The 26,061-nt window shown below is 46.5% G+C and overlaps 1 protein-coding gene across 1 annotated transcript in view; it reads right to left on the minus strand.

The window, feature by feature from the left end:
• LOC126298288 (contactin-4-like) overlaps positions 1–26,061 on the minus strand; it is a 2,176,233-nt gene that overhangs the window by 1,211,042 nt on the left and 939,130 nt on the right. The window lies entirely within an intron of this gene.

The raw sequence follows: 26,061 nt of genomic DNA on the forward strand, positions 1-26,061 counted from the left end.
TTTATTCTCTGATGCCATACGTAATAATATTTTGGGGTAACTCAACACTTAGGCAAAAAGTATTCACTGCTCAAAAGAAAGTGGTTACAATAATTTGTGGGGCTCATAGTCGTCCACCTTGTAGGCATCTCTTTAAAAGGTTAGGAAGTCTTATAATAGCCTCACAGTACAATTACTCAATAATGAAATTTGTTCTCAACAGCACGGACCGGTTTAAAAACGACAGTGACATGAATGTTTATAATGCCATAAGAAAGAAAGACTTAAACTATCCTCTACACAGAAAGGGGCAAAATATTCTCAGATGAAATAAAATATCTGACATACAGCAGCAACAGTTTTAAAAACTCCTTGACAACTCCTTCTATACCACAGATGAATTCTTGAACAGGAATAAATAAATCTATAGGTATAATATATGCATTTTGTGTCATTCAAGGGAATGGGGTAGGTAATAAAAATTTTAATCTTTGTTTTCTTAAAAAAAAATAGACCTTCTTTCATGTGTACTTTTGTTATGCACTTGAAACCGTGAGATTGCTCAATGGAACGCGTAACCAACTAACTAATCTACGTTGCAGAGGTCTGAAGAGGTTATTTTGCTCGTGTGATTTCCATTGACAGTGCATAAGTTCGAAATTGTAAAATAGCATCGAAGACACAAATGCAACAGTAACGAGGGTGTTATCAAGAAGGTAACATTTTATGTTCACACTGCTTGATGGTGGCTGCTAAATCCCTGTGTCATTTACCCATTCATTTTCATTTTATCCCTACGTTTCTTACCAGAGTCGTTCAGTAAGTTGTGTAACACATTTTTTTTGTGGAAGTGGGTTGGTTTTATTCAGGATCCGTCATCCACGTACTGCTTCCCGCGGAGTGCATCCTTCGTTGGCCCGAATTGATGGAATTCTGAAGGTGCGCCGACTTGTGTGAGGACTTGTGTTGCAATGGAGAAGAAGACCGTTTGTATATTTGTGACGAGGAACATGCTGAAGTCATTTCTTCAATTTCCTGACGGAGCACGAATGTTAAGGAGGACATCGAACAGAACAACCCCCTCAGAGCTACAGGAGGCCACCACCATGACTTTGACAGCTGAGGGTGCGGATTTGAACTTTTTTGTCGGAGGAGAGGTGGTGCTTTTTTCCTGGTTGGGAGCGACGAACGCCGCACGGCCTAGGGCGCCTTGCCACGGTTCGCGTGCCTTCCCCCTACGGAGGTTCGAGTCTTCCCTCGGGCATGGGTGTGTTTGTTGTCCTTAGCGTAAGTTAGTTTAAGTGGTGTGTAAGCCTCGATGACCTCAGCAGTTTGGTCCCATAAGAACTTGGCACACAAAAAAAAAGATGAACCCATGTTCCGTCGCCTACGAGGATGATTGACCAAAAACGTCAGGATCAGCTTCGTAACGCGCGAGCAGTTCCTCACAGACGATCCTTGGTTGCTATTTATGACCTTCTGTTAAGCGGCGAAGAACCGAGGGGTACACGCCTCTGAGAACCTCAACTGGTGGACGAGTGTCAGAACTACCGACAGACACGCCCAATTGATTGGCGAGGTGTTCTGATTGTGATCGGTCGATCACATCGAATGAGTATTCGTACGTTCTAACAATGCGAGAGCCACACATTTGTGCGGCCGACGGAAAAGCGGGAGATCGGAGGGGTTTGCGTGACCTTGTTACGATGTTGACTCACCCAACGACTCACCGTGCTTTTGTTCACTGCCAGGTCTCCGTAGACATCCTGTAAGCTCCTATGAATATAAGCAATTCTCTGTTTTCCCGCCAAAAAGAAATCAGTGACAGCTCCCTGTTTGGAACGCACCTCCGTTTCAAACCCCACTTTAGAGGTTACGTATAGTGCTGCCACCTATCGGTACTTCATGAAACTATAGGGGCTGAAGCGGGAACATTCCACTATGTTCCATAACAAATTCCGATTTTTTCATCTGAAACTGACCGAGAAAAAAAATGTGTTGCGTTACTTTTGCTGAACACCTGAAGGAAAAAACATATTCTTTTTATAAAGAAAATAGTTTAAAAGACCGTCTGAAGCTCGGTGTTGTTACCGTAAACTGCAACAAGTAATTATCAAAACCTCAAAAACAAAATTAGTCCTCATTTCTCCTTCACTGCTTCTGAGTAACTTAGCACTATGAGCATTACTAGTAGGAAGAGGATCAATGCACAGTAATAAGAGACCGAATGCTGTGCAAAATTGGTGACACCAGATTCTGTATTCCCATTTGCGTCAATGAGTCTACGACAGCTCCAGTGCTTTTCCACATTCCTTAGGAAGGGACATGATGGTAAACAGTAGACGGATCTCCGAGCAAGCAGGTTCCACACTAGCTGAGCGCCATTCACGTGACACCTCTTTAAAACAACTTGGTACCCGGAATTCTCAAATAGGAACATCGTTCAGGAAAGGCTGCAACGCCTTTCACTGCTTCGTGTTATTTACATCACAGAGCGGTGGGAGAATAGCGCATGTATATTGGGTGAGATGGTAACCAATCACAAACAGATATTCTGGCTGCTGAGTCAGTATGATGTTACTTCGAAGTACGAAAACTGCTAAAAAATAACGACAGTTTTTTTTGTTGAAAGAAATTTATGTATACCTCTGCATCAGTGTTGTCCGCTTCAGAGAAGTCCCTACTGGATACTATACACTTATGCCAGCGCGTTTTCAAATCGTGAAACATTTCTGGAGCCGTATCTTCGAAATAGCTTTCAGCTCTGTCAGCGGTGCGTTTTTAATCTCATCTATGCTTGTAATCTTGATCGTTTGATCTTGAGGTAATAGCTTATGGTGCAGTACGCCTTTAAAATGAAAGTAAGCGCAACATTCGCATTCCACCGCACAGGTCGAGCTCTTGGCTATCAAGAATGTTTCCACGCGGACAATTCAGACTTAGTTTACACGTCATATCCGTAAACCTATGTTTCATCGACTTTTATGCACGTTTCAGTAGTTCTGCACCTTTATTGACTTCATGTAGCGACTCCTGAGCATCTTGCATTCACCGCTGTTTTTGTTCTAAATTCAACAATTTTTAACAAATTTTTCTGTCACATGTTTCATACTGAAAACAATGTAAAATTTCGTGGTATGAGCAAACTCACTACCAACATCACCACTGACTTCTGTGACTGTGATTCGGAGATCGTTCTTAATCATTTCTTTCACTCTTCTCACTTATTCACTGAATGATTATGTGATGGGCGACCTCGGGACTAGTCATCTTCAACTTCGTCACAACCTTAACCGAAATGCTTATACCATTCGTAAACACTGGCATTGCTCATAGTACAATAATCAAAATAAATGTTTCTCATTTCTAAAACTTAGCTGCATTTTATTCCATTCTTCCATTCATAAAGTAAACTTTAATACATATTTTAGAATCCATTTTTATAAAAAAAAGTCGACGGTACCATCAAAACACATGACTACATTTGACATCTGACAACAGACATGGGTGGTACTATAAAGATACTTTTCAGAAATATTTACCAACATAACAACGAAAAAATTGTGTGAACATGGCTAATACCATACGCGAAATTGCAAAATTCCCGTTACTTTCTTAAAACTTTCCGTGGAGGCGAGTGTAGTTTTTCACTCGACAAAGATTCCTGAAATGTCGTGGCGTGTAATACTGGCTGTTCACAAATTAGTAAGAAAATTACACATCATGACACTTTTAATGTTAAAACAGATGAAATACAATTTATTTTATACCGTAACACGATTCAACAAATTTTCAATTTTTTTATGCAATGTGAGGACGTGAAATGCAAGTGCCGTTTATAATTTCAAATACATATACACGAATTCACTCAACACGTCGACGATTATATAGAGGAGACAGAGGCTATTTGCTACAAATTTTATTTTATAATTTTTATACAAGGTTGTTTTAACGATATTCAATAATTGCATTATTGATCTGATATGTTTATTTCCTTATATTCAGCTGTCAGGTATATCAGTCACTTTGTACTATTTCCCGTTACCTTTCTGACAATTTTCCCCACAGTGACACATTTCGTTGCACTGTGTGGTTTCAGTTGTTACACATTCTACAGTCTATTAAACACTGATAAAGTAATGATGTTCAAATGGCTCTTAGAACTATGGGACTTACCGTCTGAGGTCATCAGTCCCCTATAACTTAGAACTACTTAAACCTAGCTAACTTAAGGAGATAACAGACATCCATGCCCGAGGCAGGATTCGAACCTGCGACCAGTAATGTTGGCTGCTATGTTTTGTTTTTCGTTTCTTTTTCCCTTTTTTTCTGCGTATAGGTCATCTGAGGACATGTTCCAATTTAAATTTTTCGTTCTTCGTTCTTTTCCCTGTTTCTAGTATGCTTTCATCTATTCACTATGTTTGTTTACTATCTTCAGACCATTTTGAACCAGTCTTTTTTTTTACCTTCCTTGGAATGCTTTCATTTTCAGTACTTTTTTCCCGAAACCCTTTTCTGATGTTTATATCTTCTCTGTTTACATTGTTTCTCTTTAAATCTTTTTTTTTCTTTATTGACCCAGCTGACTGTGTACTTCTTACCCCACTTACCCACTTACTTTAGTATTATTTATTGTTCTTTTTCTGCAGTATATGAGGTGTTGTAAATAATATAGCTAAATCTGCTGTGTTTTTACAAATTAACGTCATGTTATGATAAACGCTCCTCCCTATTATTACAAGAAAAATGGTTCAAAATGGCTCTGAGCACTATGGGACTCAACTGCTGTGGTCATTAGTCCCCTAGAACTTAGAACTACTTAAACCTAACTAACCTAAGGACATCACACACATCCATGCCCGAGTCAGGATTCGAACCTGCGACCTATTATTACAAGAACCGTAGTTTTTTCAACAGTAGTATTCATTTGCAGTCAGAATCCTACTCTGTAAATCTAAGACACTGAAACTTATTCGGTGGTTGGCTAGATGCATTGCCTTTACTTGTTATGATTTTAATTAGTTTCTACATTGTTGTCCCAACAGTGCAATTCGTACAGTAAACATCTTCACCCAAAATTTGAATCGATCGTACACAATTGAGGGTTACTAAAACATATTGGCCGTTGTGTCTAGTGACACTATTGACTCGACCTAGGGTGGTAGCTTGTAGGGTGCGTAAAGGAAGTTACTTTCTGTGCCTTGCTAACTCTTATAGCCAGTCATTTGATGAACTTTCCATTTATTTCCAACCAAGTGAAATTTTTATTTTATTTTCGGTAGTACCCAGCGAAAACAGTTTTCTTACACCTTTCAGAGAAACTCAATAATGAAGCTCTGATTCACTATCTATCTAGTGTTCCTATTCATCTGACAAGACTCGGAAAGAATTTATGCACCAAAAATTAAATAGAGTTGAATTCAGATCAGAAATTGCCATGAATATCATTTTTTATCTACCTCGCCAATATTTTAATTAAGTGATGCAGATACGCTACAGAAATTTTATTTTTAACGTTCTTGCACATATTGATTCACTGCATTCGTTATGGATAACAGTAACAACTTTGAAACTTTTAAGTGTTCAATTTCATACAAAATAATGATGTCTTAATTAATTAAACACCACAATATAAGTAGTATTATCAGCAACATCAGTTTTCATTTTTCGACGGAGTATCTCTCTCTCTCTCTCTCTCTCTCTCCAACGTCACGAAATCTCTTCTCTCTTTTTAGCGTATTTCCTCAGTCAAGAACCACACAAAACTTCTTTCACCGCATTGTTGTATGCTACCGTTGGCGTTGTGCCACTGTTTGTCTTCCTTTTATAATTTCTTCGAACTGTATTAACGAAGAAACTACGCAACATGGAATTGGACATGACACGGGGCGGGAAATTACCCTCTAACAACTACCCGCAACGGAATTGGAACACGCTTTTTCTTACGTTTACGTCCAGGGTAAAAGGAGCTGGCAGCAACTCCATCAATCCCATTACTTGGCAAATAATTCGTATTTTTAAGAATCTGCATAACATACAGCTACAGGACACTGTTTTCCGGCGTAACAGCAAAATTACATTTGTTTGATTTCTTGGTTTTGAGAGACATCACGCAGTTCATTTATGTCAAGGAAATTATACTCTCGGACAATATTATAATACACTCCTGGAAATGGAAAAAAGAACACATTGACACCGGTGTGTCAGACCCACCATACTTGCTCCGGACACTGCGAGAGTGCTGTGCAAGCAATGATCACACGTACGGCATAGCGGACACACCACGAACCGCGGTGTTGGCCGTCGAATGGCGCTAGCTGCACAGCATTTGTGCACCACCGCCGTCAGTGTCAGCCAGTTTGCCGTGGCATACGGAGCTCCATCGCAGTCTTTAACACTGGTAGCATGCCGCGACAGCGTGGACGTGAACCGTATGTGCAGTTGACGGACTTTGAGCGAGGGCGTATAGTGGGCATGCGGGAGGCCGGGTGGACGTACCGCCGAATTGCTCAACACGTGGGGCGTGAGGTCTCCACAGTACATCGATGTTGTCGCCAGTGGTCGGCGGAAGGTGCACGTGCCCGTCGACCTGGGACCGGACCGCAGCGACGCACGGATGCACGCCAAGACCGTAGGATCCTACGCAGTGCCGTAGGGGACCGCACCACCACATCCCAGCAAATTAGGGACACTGTTGCTCCTGGGGTATCGGCGAGGACCATTCGCAACCGTCTCCATGAAGCTGGGCTACGGTCCCGCACACCGTTAGGCCGTCTTCCGCTCACGCCCCAACATCGTGCAGCCCGCCTCCAGTCGTGTCGCGACAGGCGTGAATGGAGGGACAAATGGAGACGTGTCGTCTTTAGCGATGAGAGTCGCTTCTGCCTTGGTGCCAATGATGGTCGTATGCGTGTTTGGCGCCGTGCAGGTGAGCGCCACAATCAGGACTGCATACGACCGAGACACACAGGGCCAACACCCGGCATCATGGTGTGGGGAGCGATCTCCTACACTGGCCGTACACCTCTGGTGATCGTCGAGGGGACACTGAATAGTGCACGGTACATCCAAACCGTCATCGAACCCATCATTCTACCATTCCTAGACCGGCAAGGGAACTTGCTGTTCCAACAGGACAATGCACGTCCGCATGTATCCCGTGCCACCCAACGTGCTGTAGAAGGTGTAAGTCAACTACCCTGGCCAGCAAGATCTCCGGATCTGTCCCCCATTGAGCATGTTTGGGACTGGATGAAGCGTCGTCTCACGCGGTCTGCACGTCCAGCACGAACGCTGGTCCAACTGAGGCGCCAGGTGGAAATGGCATGGCAAGCCGTTCCACAGGACTACATCCAGCATCTCTACGATCGTGTCCATGGGAGAATAGCAGCCTGCATTGCTGCGAAAGATGGATATACACTGTACTAGTGCCGACATTGTGCAAGCTCTGTTGCCTGTGTCTATGTGCCTGTGGTTCTGTCAGTGTGATCATGTGATGTATCTGACCCCAGGAATGTGTCAATAAAGTTTCCCCTTCCTGGGACAATGAATTCACGGTGTTCTTATTTCAATTTCCAGGAGTGTATTAATAAGTGAACACAAGTATTGAAGTACCGATTTTTTATATTAATTATACAAAGGTGCAATGAAAATCGTATATAATTATAAGGTACTTTACCTTAAATATGCAAAAAGGAAAAAAAATCATGTTGTACGTAGCCGTTAAGACTGGTAATAGAAAGTAGATCCTTTCATATTCATAAGCCGGCCGCGGTGGTCTCGCGGTTCTAGGCGCGCAGTCCGGAACCGTGCGACTGCTACGGTCGCAGGTTCGAATCCTGCCTCGGGCATGGATGTGTGTGATGTCCTTAGGTTAGTTAGGTTTAAGTAGTTCTAAGTTCTAGGGGACTAATGACCACAGCAGTTGAGTCCCATAGTGCTCAGAGCCATTTGAACCATATTCATAAATCTGATGATGCCTTCTCTATCATGCATTAAAATCTCCAATACGTAAACATCGAATATCGAAGTACTACCTAATTCTGCGCTACGTACTGATCAAGGGCTATGATAGAAATGACACACGAAGGTAACAACGTTTCGAGAAATCCCGTTCCTGGGACGTTCAGGTGTATATGGTTCATTCAAAAATGGTTCAAATGGCTCTGAGCACTATGGGACTCAACTGCTGAGGTCATTAGTCCCCTAGAACTTAGAACTAGTTAAACCTAACTAACCTAAAGACGTCACACACATCCATGCCCGAGGCAGGATTCGAACCCGCGACCGTAGCGGCCTCGCCGTTCCAGACTGCAGCGCCTAGAACCGCTCGGCCACTTCGGCCGTCTATGGTTCATTCGCAGCAACACAAGCATACCGGCAGCTACCAAATAACGACTGCTACGTTGATGATGTTGGTACGCAAAGTAATAGGAAAAATGTGGATACCGATGATGAAAATTCCATTGTTGTTTTAAAAGAAGGAAGGAAGATTAATGTTTAACGTCCCATCGACATCAAGGTCATTAGAGATATAGCACAAACTCTGATAATTTCAAGGATAGGGAAAGGAAATCAGCCGAGCCCTTTCAAGGGGAACCATCCCGGCGTTTACCCGGAACCATTTAGGGAATCCGAGGAAAACCCAAACCTGGATGGCCATATGGGGATTTGAACAGTTGTTCTCCGGAATGCGAGTCCATAGTGCTGACCACTGTGCTCTCTTGCTCGGTGTTCTGAAAGATATATTGAAATGTTCACTGAACGCAATTTCAAGTGATTCTGAGAGCTATAATCGCAGATTAATGAATTTACAGTGCTAATTGTGTAATGCATAATATTTCGCATCTGAGATTACTTTACGTGGTACAGCGGAATTCTCACTGTGTTTTCATAAGGGGAAGTTAATTAGTCGCTGTTAGCACCAAAATTACTTTCCAACGCACATCATCAAGGTCTCACTTCAAACAATCGACAGAAAATAGTTCAAATGGCTCTGAGCACTATGGGACTTAACATCTGAGGTCATCAGTCCCCTAGAACTTAGAACTACTTAAGCCTAACTAACCTAAGGACATTACACACATCCATGCCCGAGGCAGGATTCGAATCTGCGACCGTAGCGGTCACGCGGTTCCAGACAGTAGCGCCTTGAACCGCTCGGCCACTAAGGCCGGCAAACGATCGAACAATTAATGATTAGTTTTGATAATGTGATTCTTGAGTTTCTCCGGGCGTATTTGATAATCAAAATATCCACGTGTGTACTGCCGGTCTATAGTGTCCAACATGCACAATATTTCGGCGATCAAACATGTCGCCATCATCAGGTGAACTGACGGACTGAGCTCCTGTGAACGTGCCGGAACGGAGATCCGTACGCTATGGCTGCTCAGGGGGAACTGGGTTCGGTCTCGCGTGGATCTGCACGGAGATAACTTTTCCTCCGATGTGTGATGGAGTTCGCAGCAGTTAGTGCTTTGCCTCCCATGCATGCCGATGTAATGCGTCTTCACATGTAGATTGTCTTCTTGGGTGTCTCCTCAGCACAGTTCTGCAGTGCTAGCTATGCAGCGAGCAGGTGTGGCCAGCGGGTGGTGACGCTGCGCGGCCGTTTGCGGCCCAGCGTCCGGATTTGGGTGTTGTGTGACCGGCCAGCACGTTCGTAAAAGGTACGGGCGGCCGCCTGGAAGAGGTCACGGAGCAGAGGTACTTCCGCGATGTCGTGAAGATGAGCGGTGGGGAAATCGTAAGGCAGGTGCAAGGCCAGCCGAAGGATGCGATTCTGCAGTGTCTCCAGCTTCCTCAGGTTCGTGTCGGCGGCGTTCCCCCAGACGACGGCGGCGTATTGGATTACAGGGCGGAGCAGCGCCTTGTAGAGAGTGATGCCCAGACGCGGTGGTAGTCGGGAGCCGGGGTTCAGCACCGGGTACAGGAAGCGAAGCCGGTTCCTCACTTTGGCCTTCACTTCGCGGATGTGCGGAACCCACGTGAGCCGGCGGTCGATGGTGACGCCGAGGTAATGCGCCTTGGGACGCCACGGGACAGGGCTGCCACCGACGGTGAGCGGTTGCAGACCCGCAGGAACGAGTCGCCTGGTGACGATCAGGAACTGCGTCTTGGCCCCATTGAATTGTAGACGCCACTTGACGGCCCAGGCTACCAGGGTGTCAACGGCGAGCTGCAGACGGCGGCGTGGAGGCTCCTCGTATATAGAGCCGTGTCATCCGCGTACAGGGCGAGCCGCACACGGTCGATCTTCGGCGCATCAGAAGTGTACAACGAATACAGGAGTGGCCCCAAGACCGAGCCCTGTGGCACACCGGCGTTGATGCGGCGGACGGAGGACAAGCCATGCGCGGCCCGCACATGGAAGGTCCTATCGGCAAGATAGGAATGGATGAGACGGACGTGCGACGTCGGGACCCCAAGTTCAAAAAGTTTGAACAAGAGGCGGCGGTGCCACACACTGTCGAAAAGCATGCGACACGTCCTGGAACACCGCGCCGAAGAACTCGCGCTGCTCGAGGGCGACGAAAGCATCTTCCACTAGCCGTAGGAGTTGGTGAACTGCCGAGTGGCCCCTGTGAAAGCCGAACTGCTCTTCGGGAAGGAGGCCTTCCTCGTCAACGTGGCGCTGCAGCCGCCTGATGTACACCCTTTCAAAGACCTTGGAGACGGCCGGCAGTAAACTAATAGGTCTGTAGTTCGCGGGCTGACGCAGATCCTTCCCCATCTTCGTAATCGCCACTATCTCTGCATGCTTCCAGGACTGTGGAAAACTGCAGGACCGGTGGATTACATTAAAGACGGCGGCGAGATGAGTGACAGCCACCGGCGGCAACTTCTGCAGTAGGGCGTTGGAAACCTCGTCTGGTCCCACAGCTTTCCTGGTGTTCAGGGCACCCAGGATGGACGACACCTCCTCCGCCGTCGTCTCTTCAATGACGTCATCGTCGTCACGTGCCTCCAAGTAGCGTGGGAGCCGGTCAGCAACCAGGTGGTCGTGGACAGCGTCGGTCAGGTCTTCGATCGGCGTAAACGCAGCCTCAAAGACGTCTGCGAGGGCCGTGCCGTCGTCAAGAAAGAGGGTGGCGACCTTGTTATTCCAGTCGCGACTGCGATGGTTGTCAATGGCGACCCGGATATCCCGCCGCATCCTGTCGAGGAGGCGCGTGGTGTCGACATTTCTTGTCCGCTGCCACTCCCGGTAGGCCCGGTTCTTCTCAGTGATGGCCGCAAGGATGTCCGGCGGCAACTGGCGGGAGTAGTCAGGCGGAGTTCGAGGTCGGGGCGGCGTTGCTATGTTGGCAGCGTCGATCGTGGTTGCCGCAAAGTGCAGAAGTGCTGCGTCCGCTCCAGCTTCCGCAGGGGGCGGCGCGGCGGCGAGTGAGTCCGTCACGGCTGCTTGAAACCCGCCCCAGTCGATGCCAGCAAGTGAGATGCCTCGCCTGGGCTGTTGCAGGGCGTCTAAGTCGATATCGTAAACCACTGGGACATGATCAGAAGACAGTGCCGTCCTCGTCGTGGCGGTGATCTGATGAGGGATGCCCTTGACGACTGCGATGTCGATGATATCCAGGAGGCCACGGGCAGGGAAGATTGTCGGATCGTACGGCACCACCACAAGCGCATGGTGGCGTTCTCCTACCCGGAGCAGGCAGCGGCCAGCGGCATCGGTGATCCTGTAGTTCCAGGAGACATGTTTACTATTGAAGTCCCCGGCGACGAACACCTGCCCCCTCAAGGGGAGCAGAGCATCGATGTCAGCAGGGACCAGTGGACGAGACGGCGGCCGATAGGCAGCGACAAACATGATGGCGCCCGCCAAGGTGTGAACGACGACACCAGTGGCCTCCAAGGTTGCCAGTGGTGGAAGTTGTATCACGTGATGACGAATGCCATTGCGGACGTAAACGGCTGTCCCACCACCCGCCGTCAGTCGATCGGTGCGATAGCTGGAGTAGTTGGCCTCCCTGACGTCGACCCCAGGCTTCAGGTGGGTGTTGTTGATAAGGCAGACGTCGACGGCTTCATTTCGAAGAAATGGGCGAAGTTCACCAGCTTGAGTGCGGACGCCGTTGGCATTCCACGCGACGACCGTGATCCCTCTAACGCTGCCCATGGTGCAGCTGGTGAGTGTTGACAGCGGTCGGGGCCGGAGAGGCCAGCGGCACTGCAGCGGTGAGTTGCTGCGACAGGACTTCAATCAATTTCGTAGCACTGGTCACCAAGGCAGTGAGCTGCGCGACGAGGTTGGCCAGGTCAGCGGTGGAGGCAGCCGGCGCGGCCCCGTCGCTGGAAGGGGGAGGCGTGGCTGACTCGCTGTGAGAGTCCACCTGGGGCTGCTCGACTGACGGTGCTGAGCGCTGGGTACCCACGGGGCGCTGACCCCCGCGCCGGCGATTGGCGGGGCGCGGTCTGGCCGACGGCCCGGGAGAGTTAGTACCAGGGTCCGCCACTAGCAGCTGTGGTGGAGGCGCAGGGGAGCCTCAGGTATCGGCACGGCATCGGACGCGGCAGCAGCAGGAGCAGCCGACGCAGCCGGGACGACGGAGGGCGCCCCTGACGTTGCCGCCGTGAAAGAGACGCCGGGCCGTCTCGTTGCTGGCTACTTCGGAGGCGGCGCTGGTGTTTGGCCACGTTGGCGAGCGATGGCACGCTTTCACACCTCACACCCACGATAGCTGGCCACATGAGCACCGCCACAGAGTGCACATGTCGGCTTCTCGGTGGGTGGACGGGGGCTCGCACTTCCTGCGTGGGCGCCGGCGCATTTAACACATCTGTCCGGCATAGAGTAGTGGCGCGCGACGTGATTGATCCCCTGGCAGCGAAAGCACTGCACAGGGCCTCTCCTGAAGTGAAGATCTTCGGTCTGAACCAGAACGTCGGCGACCCGCGTCAATTGGTATAGTTTGCGGTTCTCCACGGTGTCGGAGCAGACGACCAGGAAGAGCGGCATATCATCGCGCGATTTAGGTGACTTCATCTTCACGACTGCCCGTATGTAGAAGCCCAGGTCAGCGAGTTCGCGATGCAGGTGATCGACTTCCATGTTGAATGGGAGGTCCCGGATGACAATCTTCAAGACTTTGTCAGGTGCGGCAGCGTCGGTATAGAACGGGATACCACGCTCAGACGCCTCCTGAGTGACCCGGCGATAGTCGTCAGCAGTGCAGAGTGTGACCCTGTACAGGTCTCGTCCGGCAGGCTTCACGGTATACACGGCCGTTGTCCAGCTGCGCAACAACTTCTGCAGTTCCCCATAGGGCGGCCGAAACTGGAGGACCACCGGTGGAAGATGGGAGTCTTTCTTCGGCGCAGGATCGCGCGGCAGCTGGTCCGGCGCGTCAGCTAGCGCGTCGAATGAATTGGCGACAGCAGTTGGAAGCATCGTCCATGACTGCATGGGTCTTGCAGTGCGCCGGGCCGGGCCAAAATCATCAGCGTCAGGGGCGAAATCTTGCTTGGCCCTCTTCTCGATCGGCGAGCTGCGAACAGCGGACGTCGCGGCTGTTGCCCTCCTCTTCTGTTTCTCACTTCGTCCGCGTGGCTGAGGGGCGGTGGAGCTCTCATCTTCAGAATCGGGGAGCGGAACAGACAGCGCTGTCTTCAAAGTTTCCGGAGCTGTGTCCATCAAATCCATAGCCATAGCACTGGTCGTCATAAGTGGGGGGCCAGATGGGGCCGCCGACGGCGCAAGCGCGGCCGGACGGCAATCTGCCACACCCTTCGCGTCGCTAGCAAGCGCAGGTGCGTCCTTCTCGCGGCTGCACATCTCAGCGACTGCGTGTGCTCTGGGTTCGGTCGCGGCGGCGGCCGATTTAAATACCCTCCCTCGTGACTTCATCCATCTCAACAGGTTGTGCTGCAGTGGTTGGGCGGAGAGCACGTTGAATCTGCCAATCTGAGTACCCATTTTTTCGAAATACAGTTCTCAGATGTTCCAATTCCTGGGGTAGGCTCTCTGTGTCAGAGCTGCCAGCCAGACAGCTGCCACCACCCTTCACAGAGGAATGGGATACTTAAAACCCTAGTACATAGGGCGCGCACTATCTCTGCGTGGGTGGTGGCAGCTGTCTGGCTGGCAGCTCTGACGCAGAGAGTCTACCCCAGGAATTGGAACATCTGAGAACTGTATTTCGAAAAAATGGGTACTCAGATTGGGAGATTCAACGTGCTCTCCGCCCAACCACTCTAGCACAACCTGTTGAGATGGATGAAGTCACGAGGGAGGAGGTAGGCACTGCATTTATTCCATACACAGGCGCACTCTCGGAGAAAATCGCCCGCATTCTGAAGAAACACCGGGTGAGAACTGTGTTTTGTCCTCCGAATAAAACTCGTGCACTGGTGGGGAGCGCCAAAGATGACCTCGGTTAGAGGAAGGCCAGCGTGTACCAGATTCCGTGTCAATGTGGCAAGTCGTATATTGGTCAGACGATGTGTACCGTCGAGGATCGAAGCCATGAACACCAGAGGCACACTCGACTGATGTATCCGAGCAATTCGGCGGTCGCTGAACATTGTTTGTCGGAAAATCACGCTATGGAATATGGCCGCACGAGGATTCTGGTACAGACGTCGAGATACTGGGACAGCGTTGTTAGAGAGGCCATCGAAATTCACACCAATGACGACCTCATAAACCGTGACTGTGGCTATAATCTTAGCAAGGCTTGGGAACCAGAGATTGGCTTAATCAAGAGTAAATCGAACAAACGTATAGTTGTGACGGCCACGGTGGACAGAGCCATCACACCGACGTCATCTCAGACGCCGTCGCGACCGTGGCGCGGACGGCGAAGTGAGCGCGCCGCGGGCGGAGGCTATTTAAATCGGCCGCCGCCGCGACCGATCCCAGTTCCCTCTGAGCAGCCATAGCGTACGGATCTCCGTGCCGGCACGTTCACAGGAGCTCAGTCCGTCAGTTCACCTGATGATGGCGACATGTTTGATCGCCGAAATATTGTGCCCGTTGGACACTACAGACCGGCAGTACACCCGTGGATATTTTGATTAGTTTTGATAATATTCGTAGCCACAATGCAACATTTGCTATGATTCTTAGTTTAAAATTTCAGATTGTTTTACGTAGAGTGCATCACTTTAAGATACACGACACTTTGAACATAGATGAGGTCCAATGACATCTATGTATAGTCGTTTATGATAAGTGTACATAGTTGTATTTTTATGGCAGGTAAGAAATAATAATTTACTTACGGAGAAGTTTCAATTAATTTTGTAAAAAATGTTGACTTTCGTTACTTTATAAACACAAGTGGTCGTATTTCGACCACAGGAGATACTAGTCCTCAGTATAAGGAAGGCTACATTCATAGGGCAATAAGCGAGAATCTCTGGCAGTCTTTGGCAGATTTATTTTGTTTTAACTTTGTGGCCCCGATGCCATTCCTGTTGTCACACTAGTCGTTTAACATACTGGAGGCAAGTCGTGAGCACCAACCCTCTGTAAATATTGTGAACGTAATCTGTGTGTTACTATATTTTAAATGCTTGTGTATCGTATTTTCTGAGGCGTAAATGAGAGTCGAGCCCAGAATATGACTAAACGAGCGCGGAAATCCGCCTAGAAACCAATGACAGGCGCTAATTAGAAGTGGAACTGACTCACTTGCCAGTTTGCCAAAAGTGCAGAGCTGCGCGCTAAGCCTTTAGCCGCTGTCATATGGGACGAGTTAGCTGACCTTGACGTAGCGCTCTACGAGTATTTTGGTGCGACTTCCTGCTATTTAACGTCGAGAAGTAGTTTTGTCACATGAAACGCCAAACAAGTTCTGCGATATTTCGGCAGCGTGTCACGTTAAGTAGAACGAATAAGAAGCAAGAACGGTGCCTACGTCACAAGCAGAGTACGCGTGACGCGACATGGACTGTGAAGACAAAGTACTGTATCTGTCTCGTTCAGTAGAAGCCCACATTCGGCGGCTTTTATGTTATACCTTACAACCATGAATGTACGGTGTTTTCAAGTACCAGCACATTGAATGCCTCGAGAACGCGTCGCTACTGGTAGGATTTGTTTTAATAAGATGACGGGAAACGTCATATTGATGGTTAAAGAAATTTCATATTGAGCTACTTTCGCCTTATAACTGGCGTGTTATGAAAGTAAACCATTGTAAGATTAATGAAAAACTTGCCGTTCTTGTTTGACTTGGTTATAATCAAATGTCAGTTAATAACATTCAATAACATTCCGACGATTAAAGCCTTTAGAAGATCGTAACATAAAGTACAAGGTCGATCATCGCGGAATTCAGTTTAGCGTAGTTAGTAGCGACATATCTAGGCTCGAACATGAAAGGGTTTTGCATCCTGCTGAATCCAAGTTATTTATTTATTGTTAACGTTCACATTTTCTAAAAGGTTGTGCGACTGCCTTATAAAATCAAACAATAACTTCTGTAGTATTTGCTAATATGTAAATATAAGTGCGCTCTCTGTCAGGAGCGAGTTTGTTTGGTTTTGTTAACTTTTATAAGCTGATGTACTTACTGACTGGACATGTATCTTTACTATTAGTCTTATTACATGTTCACGGGTATTGAAGTCTTTATTTATGTGTAAAACAGGAAGAACAACATGAATATCACATGGACAAGGGACGAAATGTGCGTGTTAAAAGAGCTAACGTAGGTATTGCTTAAGCTTGTCCATTACGAATACTTTATCAACAGTGACTGTTAATTGAATGTAAATACATAAAACTGCAACCGGTCACTATTTTGAATAGTTACTTATTATTATATGAACCGGTTTTCAAACTGTTTCAGATTCATCTTCAGATGGTTTTCAGGAAGTTACGTATCTTTTTCTAGCATAATGCTGTGTGCTGACTTGCTACAGTATGGGCGGCATTAGACTAGAAATAGATATGTAAGTTCCGGAAAACTATCTGAAGATGAACCTGAAAAGGTTCGAAAACCGGATCATTGAATAATAAATGACTATCCGAAAAAGTGACTGGTCGCATTTTTATGTATTTACATAACGTAGGAATTCTACGTATATCCATTTTCGTGAACAAATTATATGGTTTGTGGACTGTATCAGACCAACAGCTGCCACTGGAAAGCGCTGAAAGCGCAAAATGACGCTAAGCCAGGTCATCCCGTGTGCCGGTGGCGCTGTGAATCGTGACGTTAGGTATCTCGCCCGCGGGCACGTCAACGATAGCTGTCTCGTTCTGTGTGACAACGGCTTTACGAGCAGGTAAAGCTCTTAGGCGAGAGTACGTCAGAAATTTTAGTCAGGGTTTTTTATGACAGAATATCAAACATCTCGAGAATTTCATATTCCCCAAACTCTGTTATTGTACCTATTCACAGCAACGGACAGGTCGTGAGCTATTTCATCCTTAAAAACACGAGACTAAGAGAGCTGCAGATCTACACTCATCATATCTACAACGTTTACACGCTTAGGATGATCATATTGTTTTATTTACTGCGAAATCTGAACTTTAAATCTGTATTGTGTTCACAGTGCGTTCCACAAACTTGATGATTAATGAATATATAATGGACGTATCCTGACTAAACTGTTGTTACTTCTAAGAGGTAGGTTAAATGACTCATGTAGAATTTGACATTCCCTGTTGTAGTATCGCCCCTCCTTTCTTCTTCCATCTGTTGTCCACATTAAAAAGCCAAGTGCAAGTAATTAATAAGCAAAGTCTTTTATGAAATTTTTGAGAGCAGCGAAGATTACAGTAAACTTCCAAGTTTACTTAGCTTGTCATGTTGAGATGGATCCATTTCTTCTTGTCTAGGGGTCTGATTCTCGAAGGTGAAAATCTAACATCAGGTCCTTACGGTTGGTTTGAACTAAATAAATTGGAAGATTGTTATTGCAGAATTTTTTACGTAAATATATTTTCCACTGATTTTCTCACATTTTAGTATATCATACAGTATTTTGATTTTTCTCATTAAGGCGGCCGAAATTACATTGTTCACCCTATTATACAAAAATACGTCCGATCACATCCTTGCGATACTAATTTCAAATATTATTTCGTAACTGAATCCAGAAATAAACATAGTAAACAGTACCGGATTGCATAATTAATAATAGAAATTTTAAGTGTGCAAATAATTCGAAATTTCAAATGTTTCTAAAAAATAATTTTCACTGTACATTCAGAACTAGTACTTATCGATTATAGCATCGAAACAAAAATATTTTATAATGTAATTAGTTTTCATAAATTTTAGATTAAATATAACATACCGTGTATAAAATTATATGAACATTTTCAGAAAATGAACTGAGGTAATATTGATCTGTATAAAACTGAAAAAATAATACTGGTATCGACAACTACTGTTGAAAGAAAGTAATGCTGGAGGAGGATGTCCTGTTACTCTACGGAAGTGTCACGTTTAGGTTTCTTCAAATCGTTCCACTCAATGTGACTATTCAATACGTTGGTCGGTATACAGTTCCGTCGATGCATCCTTCATAATCTCTAGGGGATTCTGTTTTCCAAACGCCGAGCACTCCCATTGACTCCTCCTGGTCAGTCACGGTTTCTGCTGTCTTCTGACAGTTTCTGCCGGTACTCAGTATTGCTAGTGGTACCAAAAATGTTCAGATGTGTATGAAATCTTATGGGATTTAACTGCTAAGGTCATCAGTCTTTAAGCGTACACACTACTTAACCTAAACTATCCTAAGGACAAACGCACACACACCCATGCCCGAGGGAGGACTCGAACCTCCGCCGGGACCAGCGGCACAGTCCATGACTGCAGCGCCTTAGACCGCTCGGCTATGCTTGTGGTATCCGAAAATCTTTAAGATCGTCTGATTTCTAATATTAGGAGACTGATTCTTGTTTGAAAATTTTATTTTTACGTAAAATCTTAATCCAACCAATAAACTATATACATCATGTACCTCCTGGCTTTTTTGCTGATTTGTGTTGTGTTATAGTGTATTCTTCCAGCCACTTCCATTATAGTTCTGTATCCTCCTACTGCATGGCATGATGTTTGTTTCACAAGGAAATTCTTACGATATACATTGTAGTCAATAATTAATTTTGATAGCGTAATACCCTTTTGGAACAATGTCTTCCAATTTAATTATAGGCTGAAAAAGTACAGAAATGCTAGTTACATGGTGCTCTAAATTCCTCTTACGTATTGCGAAAGCTGTTAGTGGGAATGGGGTGTGTATAATTTTGAATAGCAAATCTAGTTCTGAAATGTATAATTGCCTTTCTATCCACGCCCAGGGGACAGTATTTCATTGTGACAGACTATAACGTTATATTCCTATCCAAGTAAATGACGTTGCAAGAGTTCTAACTGTTAAGTGCTATTGTAACAGTGGAAGAAGATACAGGGTGATGTGACACCTAAGCATCGAACGTTTCATTTGTTCTTAATATTGACCATTTTTGCCTTGTTCGCTAGTTGTCTACAGGTTTGATAATTTCTTCAATCACAATTAATTGGTAACACCTTTTTGGTCCAGCAGACTTCGGAGAGCGAAACACGTAAATTCATCAATTTTTTGTTCTTAACACCAAAGCGATTGGGTCCCATCTACGATTTCTTCTATTAAAATGATAGTTACTTATACTGCGTAACGGGAATACAGAAACGTGCTTTACTCTCTAGGATAATATGTGTAGTTCCATATGCGATATTACCTTGTGCACAGGCTCAGGCAGTCATATTTCACTGTGGTACACGCGAACAAAACTAAAATTTCCGAGTTACATTATTTGCTTCGGAGAAGTGCTGCATAGATATTGAGGTACAAAAGGCACTGCTTTGCTACGGAGTGTTGTTAACCATGAAGTTGTTATGAAGCTGCAACACAGTAATTGCTAAATGAATTTCGTGCTCGTTCGTCGGAAAGGCGAGCTGCTGCCAATTGTGTTGCCACTTTCTCTATTTGGAGCACTGCAGTGTTTCGACGTCCAACTACAGTTGTGGTTATAACACTGGACGACAAGCAGATGAACTTTCACCCAAGTTGGAGCCGTCAGCCAGTGGCAACGCTCGTACCGTATTGTGTATTAGTGTCGCATGGCTGCGTTGACGTACAGAGTGCCGCCTAATTATCCGCAGTGGCTATTGGGCAGAACAGCTGCCGTGCTACATTGTCCTGTGATGTCAGCTCAAATGTCCCAGTGCACCACACTCGCTATGAAGTCTTCGTTACTGTACTGGCGGTAGGAGTCTCAGTTGCAGCGGAACGGGGTTTAGTGACACTAGATACTGAGCGACAGTGACAGAGGGGGGCAAAGATCACTATTTTGTTAGGAATGCGGGAGGGAAAGCAACTCTTCGTGGGTGGTGGAGTGGGCTCTTTCCTCGGCTCAATGGGTGAGGCGTGTAAGAAACATTGGTGGCTCCACTAAAATTCGTTTATTGAGACATAAGAGTTTGACAGAGCACTGAAAGACCTAAGTCGAAACAAGGTCCCGGGAGTAGACAACATTCCATTAAAACTACTGACAGCCTTGGGAGAGCCAGTCCTGACAAAACTCTGCCATCTGGTGAGCAAGATGTATGAGACAGGCGAAATACCGTCGCACTTCAAGAAGAATATAATAATTCCAATCCCAAAGAAAGCAGGTGCTGACAGGTGTGAAAATTACCGAACAATCAGTTTAATAAGTCCCGGATGCAAAACACTAACGCGAATTCTTTACAGACGAATGGAAAAACTGGTAGAAGCCGACCTCGGGGAAGATCAGATTGGATTTCGTAGAAATGTTGGAACACGTGAGGCAATACTGACCCTACGACTAGATTAAGGAAAGGCAAACCTACGTTTCTAGCCTTTGTATACTTAGCGAAAGAGTTTGACAATGTTGACTGGAATACTCTCTTTCAAATTCTGAATGTAGCTGGGGTAAAATAGAGGGAGCGAAAGGGTATTTACAATTTGTATAGAAACCAAATGGCAGTTATAAGAGTTGAGGGGCATGAAAGGGAAGCAGTGGTTGGGAAGGGAGTGAGACAGGGTTGTAGCTTATCCCCGATGTTATTCAATCTGTATATTGAACAAGTAGTGAAGGAAACAAAAGATAAATCTGGTGTAGGTTTTAAAATCCATGAAGAAGAAATAAAAACTTTGAGGTTCGGCGATGACATTGTAATACTGTCAGAGACAACAAAGGACATAGAAGAGCAGTTGAAAGGAATGGAGAGTGTCTTGAAAGGAGTATATAAGATGAACATCAACAAAAGCAAAACGAGGATAATGGAATATAGTCGAATTAAGTCGGGTGATGCTGAGTGAATTATATTAGGAAATGAGGCACTTAAAGTAGTAAAGGAGTTTTTGCTATTTTGGAAGCAAAATAACTGATGATAGTCGAAGAAGAGAAGATACAAAATGTAGACTGGCAATGGCAAGGAAAGCGTTTCTGAAGAAGAGAAATTTGTTAACATCGAGTATAGATTTAACTGTCAGGAAGTCATTTTTGAAAGTAGTTATATGGAGTGTAGCCATGTATGGAAGTGAAACATGGACGATAACTAGCTTGTCCAAAAAGCGAATAGGAGCTTTCGAAATGTGGTGCTACAGAAGACTACTGAAAATTAGATGGGTAGATCATATAACTCATGAGGAAGTATTGAATAGGATAGAAGTTTGTGGCACAACTTGACTAGATGAAGGAATCGGGTAGGACATATTCTAAGGCATCAATGGATCACCAATTTAGTATTGGATGGCAGCGTGGAGGGTAAAAATCGTAGAGGGAGACCAAGAGAGGAATAGACTAAACAGATTCAGAAGGATGTAGGTTGCCGTAGGTACTGGGAGATGAAGAAGCTTGCACTGGATGGAGAGCTGCATCAAACCAGCCTCAAGACCGAAGACCACAACAACAACAACAACAACAACAACAACAAGGCCCTTTAAACAAAGAGAGTAAGTCAATGTGTTTTAAGTCGCTCACTTCCTCGCGGCTGCGGAGCGGAAGAGCCATAGCGTGCACATTCCAGTGACCGCAGATGCACCGACGGCTCGTGTTGCAGCGGCGCACCAGACGTCGCATTCTTCCATACAGTAACGTGACGTGATCCACTGTGGCGGTGGCACGGTCGTCTCCTAGTGAATTCCTTCGTTGCGTTATTAACAAGCGGCAGTCTGGAATCGCACGACCGCAGGTTCGAATCCTGCCTCGGGCATGGAAGTGTGTGATGTCCTTAGGTTAGTTAGGTTTAAGTAGTTTTAAGTTCTAGGGGACTGATGACCTCAGATGTTAATTCCCATAGTGATCAGAGCCTTGAACCATTTCTGGTAACATCTGGAATGGTATCTACTGCGTTGACCTATTGGCATGGTACCGACATCATCTGTCGAGCATTGTGGCGGCTATGTCGTTGTAGCGAAGTATGGTTCAAATGGCTCTGAGCACTATGGGACTTGGTCATCAGTCCCCTAGAACTTAAAACTACACTCCTGGAAATGGAAAAAAGAACACATTGACACCGGTGTGTCAGACCCACCATACTTGCTCCGGACACTGCGAGAGGGCTGTACAAGCAATGATCACACGCACGGCACAGCGGACACACCAGGAACCGCGATGTTGGCCGTCGAATGGCGCTAGCTGCGCAGCATTTGTGCACCGCCGCCGTCAGTGTCAGCCAGTTTACCGTGGCATACGGAGCTCCATCGCAGTCTTTAACACTGGTAGCATGCCGCGATAGTGTGGACGTGAACCGCATGTGCAGCTCACGGACTTTGAGCGAGGGCGTATAGTGGGCATGCGGGAGGCCGGGTGGACGTACCGCCGAATTGCTCAACACGTGGGGCGTGAGGTCTCCACAGTACATCGATGTTGTCGCCAGTGGTCGGCGGAAGGTGCACGTGCGCGTCGACCTGGGACCGAACCGCAGCGACGCACGGATGCACGCCAATACCGTAGGATCCTACGCAGTGCCGTAGGGGACCGCACCGCCACTTCCCAGCAAATTAGGGACACTGTTGCTCCTGGAGTATCGGCGAGGACCATTCGCAACCGTCTAAATGAAGCTGGGCTACGGTCCAGCACGCCGTTAGGCCGTCTCCCGCTCACGCCCCAACATCGTGCAGCCCTCCTCCAGTGGTGTCGCGACAGGCGTGAATGGAGGGGCGAATGGAGACGTGTCGTCTTCAGCGATGAGAGTCACTTCTGCCTTGGTGCCAATGATGGTCGTATGCGTGTTTGGCGCCGTGCAGGTGAGCGCCACAATCAGGACTGCATACGATCGACGCACACAGGGCCAACACCCGGCATCATGGTGTGGGGAGCGATCTCCGACACTGGCTGTACACCTTTGGTGATCGTCGAGGGGACACTGAATAGTGCACGGTACATCCAAACCGTCATCGAACCCATCGTTCTACCATTCCTAGACCGGCAAGGGAACTTGCTGTTCCAACAGGACAATGCACGTCCGCATGTATCCCGTGCCACCCAACGTGCTCTAGAAAGTGTAAGTCAACTACCCTGGCCAGCAGGATCTCCGGATCTGTCCCCCATTGAGCATGTTTGGGACTGGATAAGCGTCGTCTCACGCGGTCTGCACGTCCAGCTCGAACGCTGTTCCAACTGAGGCGCCAGGTGGAAATGGCATGGCAAGCCGTTCCACAGGACTACATCCAGCAACTCTACGATCGTGTCCATGGGAGAATATCAGCCTGCATTGCTGCGAAAGGTGGATATACACTGTACTAGTGCCAACATTGTGCATGCTCTGTTGCCTGTGTCTATGTGCCTGTGGTTCTGTCAGTGTGATCATGTGATGTATCTGACCCCAGGAATGTGTCAATAAAGTTTCCCCTTCCTGGGACAATGAATTCACGGTGTTCTTATTTCAATTTCCAGGAGTGTACTTAAACCTAACTAAACTAAGGACATCACACACATCAATGCCCGAGGTAGGATTCGAACCTGCGACCGTAGCGGTCCCGCGGCTCCAGACTTTAGCGCCTAGAACTGCTCGGCCACCCCGGCCGGCTAGCGAAGTATGACGTCCGTTGACTAACCATCGGTCCGTCCGTCCAGGAGACGTTTGTTCGTAGCTTCTTTCTCCTCTCGAAGGACCTCGTGAAAGGACCAACTCACGTTCGTCTGTCGGAGGTATTTATTCTGTGTTTTTGCCGATTTCGCGAAGTTACTAGGGTGGCGACTGACTCTTCTGTTGTTGATATATGCTTCTCACGTTGGGCAGAAACGTGACCAATGTCGACACACGTGCCGGCTTACCTCTAGGGTCGGGCATTCTCCTGTCGTCAACCTCCACATCGCCAGATACTTCATGCAAGTGACTTCAGTATGGTGCCTGTTTTTGGAGAATTGACCACTGATGTGCGATCAGCGCTGTTCGTTGTTCTCCTTGGAAGTATTGATCGTGTGCTCGGTCGTTGATCTTTCGAATTGCTGATTGCTGATGCACAAACTCTGCTGGTCTTCGGCATTCTCATGTTGGAACGTGATCAACGTCACACACGTACCGGCTCTCCTTGTTCGACAGCTGCCGCTTCCGCCTATTGCGGCTTAACGTGTCAAAGTCTCTTAAATGATCACTTAACCTGTAAAAAGTCTTTACGTATTTTTCTGCTTTGAATAACCATAAATAACACACAATTATTATACACCCTGTACAGTGTGAACAATATGCCCACGTACGTCTGGAGTATTTTGGTGTAATTATTGTCCAAGCGCTACCGAGGGTACTTTTTCTATATCGATATGCGTGCAAAGACTGCAAGGCATGGATTACTATATTTTATTCTATGAAGCCATAGATGTCGTTAGCCTTTGCTGGTGCCAAACCCTCAGTATATTTACCACAGCTGAGTCGTTTGCAACGCTACAATCCACGCAGACAAATCGGCGTAACTTTTGTACTGATTAAAACCTAATTAATTAACAGCTTGGAAAAAAATTGTATATAATTGTACATTAAACAGATTCAGAAGGATGTAGGTTGCAGTGGGTACTGTGAGATGAAGAAGCTTGCACAGGATTGAGTAACATGGAGAGCTGCATCAAACCAGTCTCTGGACTGAAGACCACAACAACTACATAATTTGTTATTAAGAATTTTAAGTTTTTAATGTACTATTTTGTTTCCTTAAGTCTTACTCAGAGAGAAGATACGTTCAATTAGTCATTATTTACTACGCTCTTCCTCGACTGAAATGGTTTCATTACACAAATTACGGTTTGTGAATTTATTACTGTGATTGAGGTAGGCGTCAGCCATTACAACATGTTTGTGCGGTCTCATTTCTCCCAGAACCATGGATAAAATTTGTCCAGTGATTCCTGGTGGGGTTGCTGTATACACCTGTATCATGTTGATAAAAAAAATTGCATCTCTCTCGTCTGTCCGCTCTTTCCTTACAGCCTATAGAGAAATAAGTGACTGGAAGTGTCTAATTATTCATTCTAGTTCTTCTCTTGATGTTGTTAGCATCAGAGTAAAGTAAGTGTTGACATTTCGGCACAGTCACTGTTGGCGACTTACGGCCAGTGATTCAAACACTGGAGTACTGTTGTGGAAATGGTGGTACTATAGCTTTACGCTGATGACTGGTGAGCCAAAACATTATGACTACGGGAATGAATGCCGTCTGGTGGCACGTGGTGCGTTATGTCAAGTATATAAGCGGTGCGTATACGGATTGGCTATTATTCTAGAGACGATACGCAAAGGAGGAAATACATTGAGATTATAGCCCCGCGCCTAGGAACGAGCGTCTCGGAGGAGGAGGACGTGCAGGAAATTAGTGTTTAACGTCCTGCCGACAACGAGAGCTCAAACTCGAAGTGGGAGAGCCGGCCATTGTGACCGAGCGGTTCTAGGCACTTCAGTCTGGACCGGCGCTGCTGCTACGGTCGCAGGATCAAATCCTGCCTCGAGTATGGATGTGTGTAATGTCCTTAGGTTAGTTACGTTTAAGTAGTTCTAAGTCTAGGGGACTGATGACGTCATATGTTAAGTCCCATTGTGCGTAGAGCCATTTGAGCCCTAATCCGGTCTCATGCCAGTCTCCAATAAACTCGTCGTCGACGGGACTTTC

The sequence above is a fragment of the Schistocerca gregaria genome, chromosome X, assembly GCF_023897955.1.
Source record: "Schistocerca gregaria isolate iqSchGreg1 chromosome X, iqSchGreg1.2, whole genome shotgun sequence".
NCBI lineage: Eukaryota > Metazoa > Arthropoda > Insecta > Orthoptera > Acrididae > Schistocerca > Schistocerca gregaria.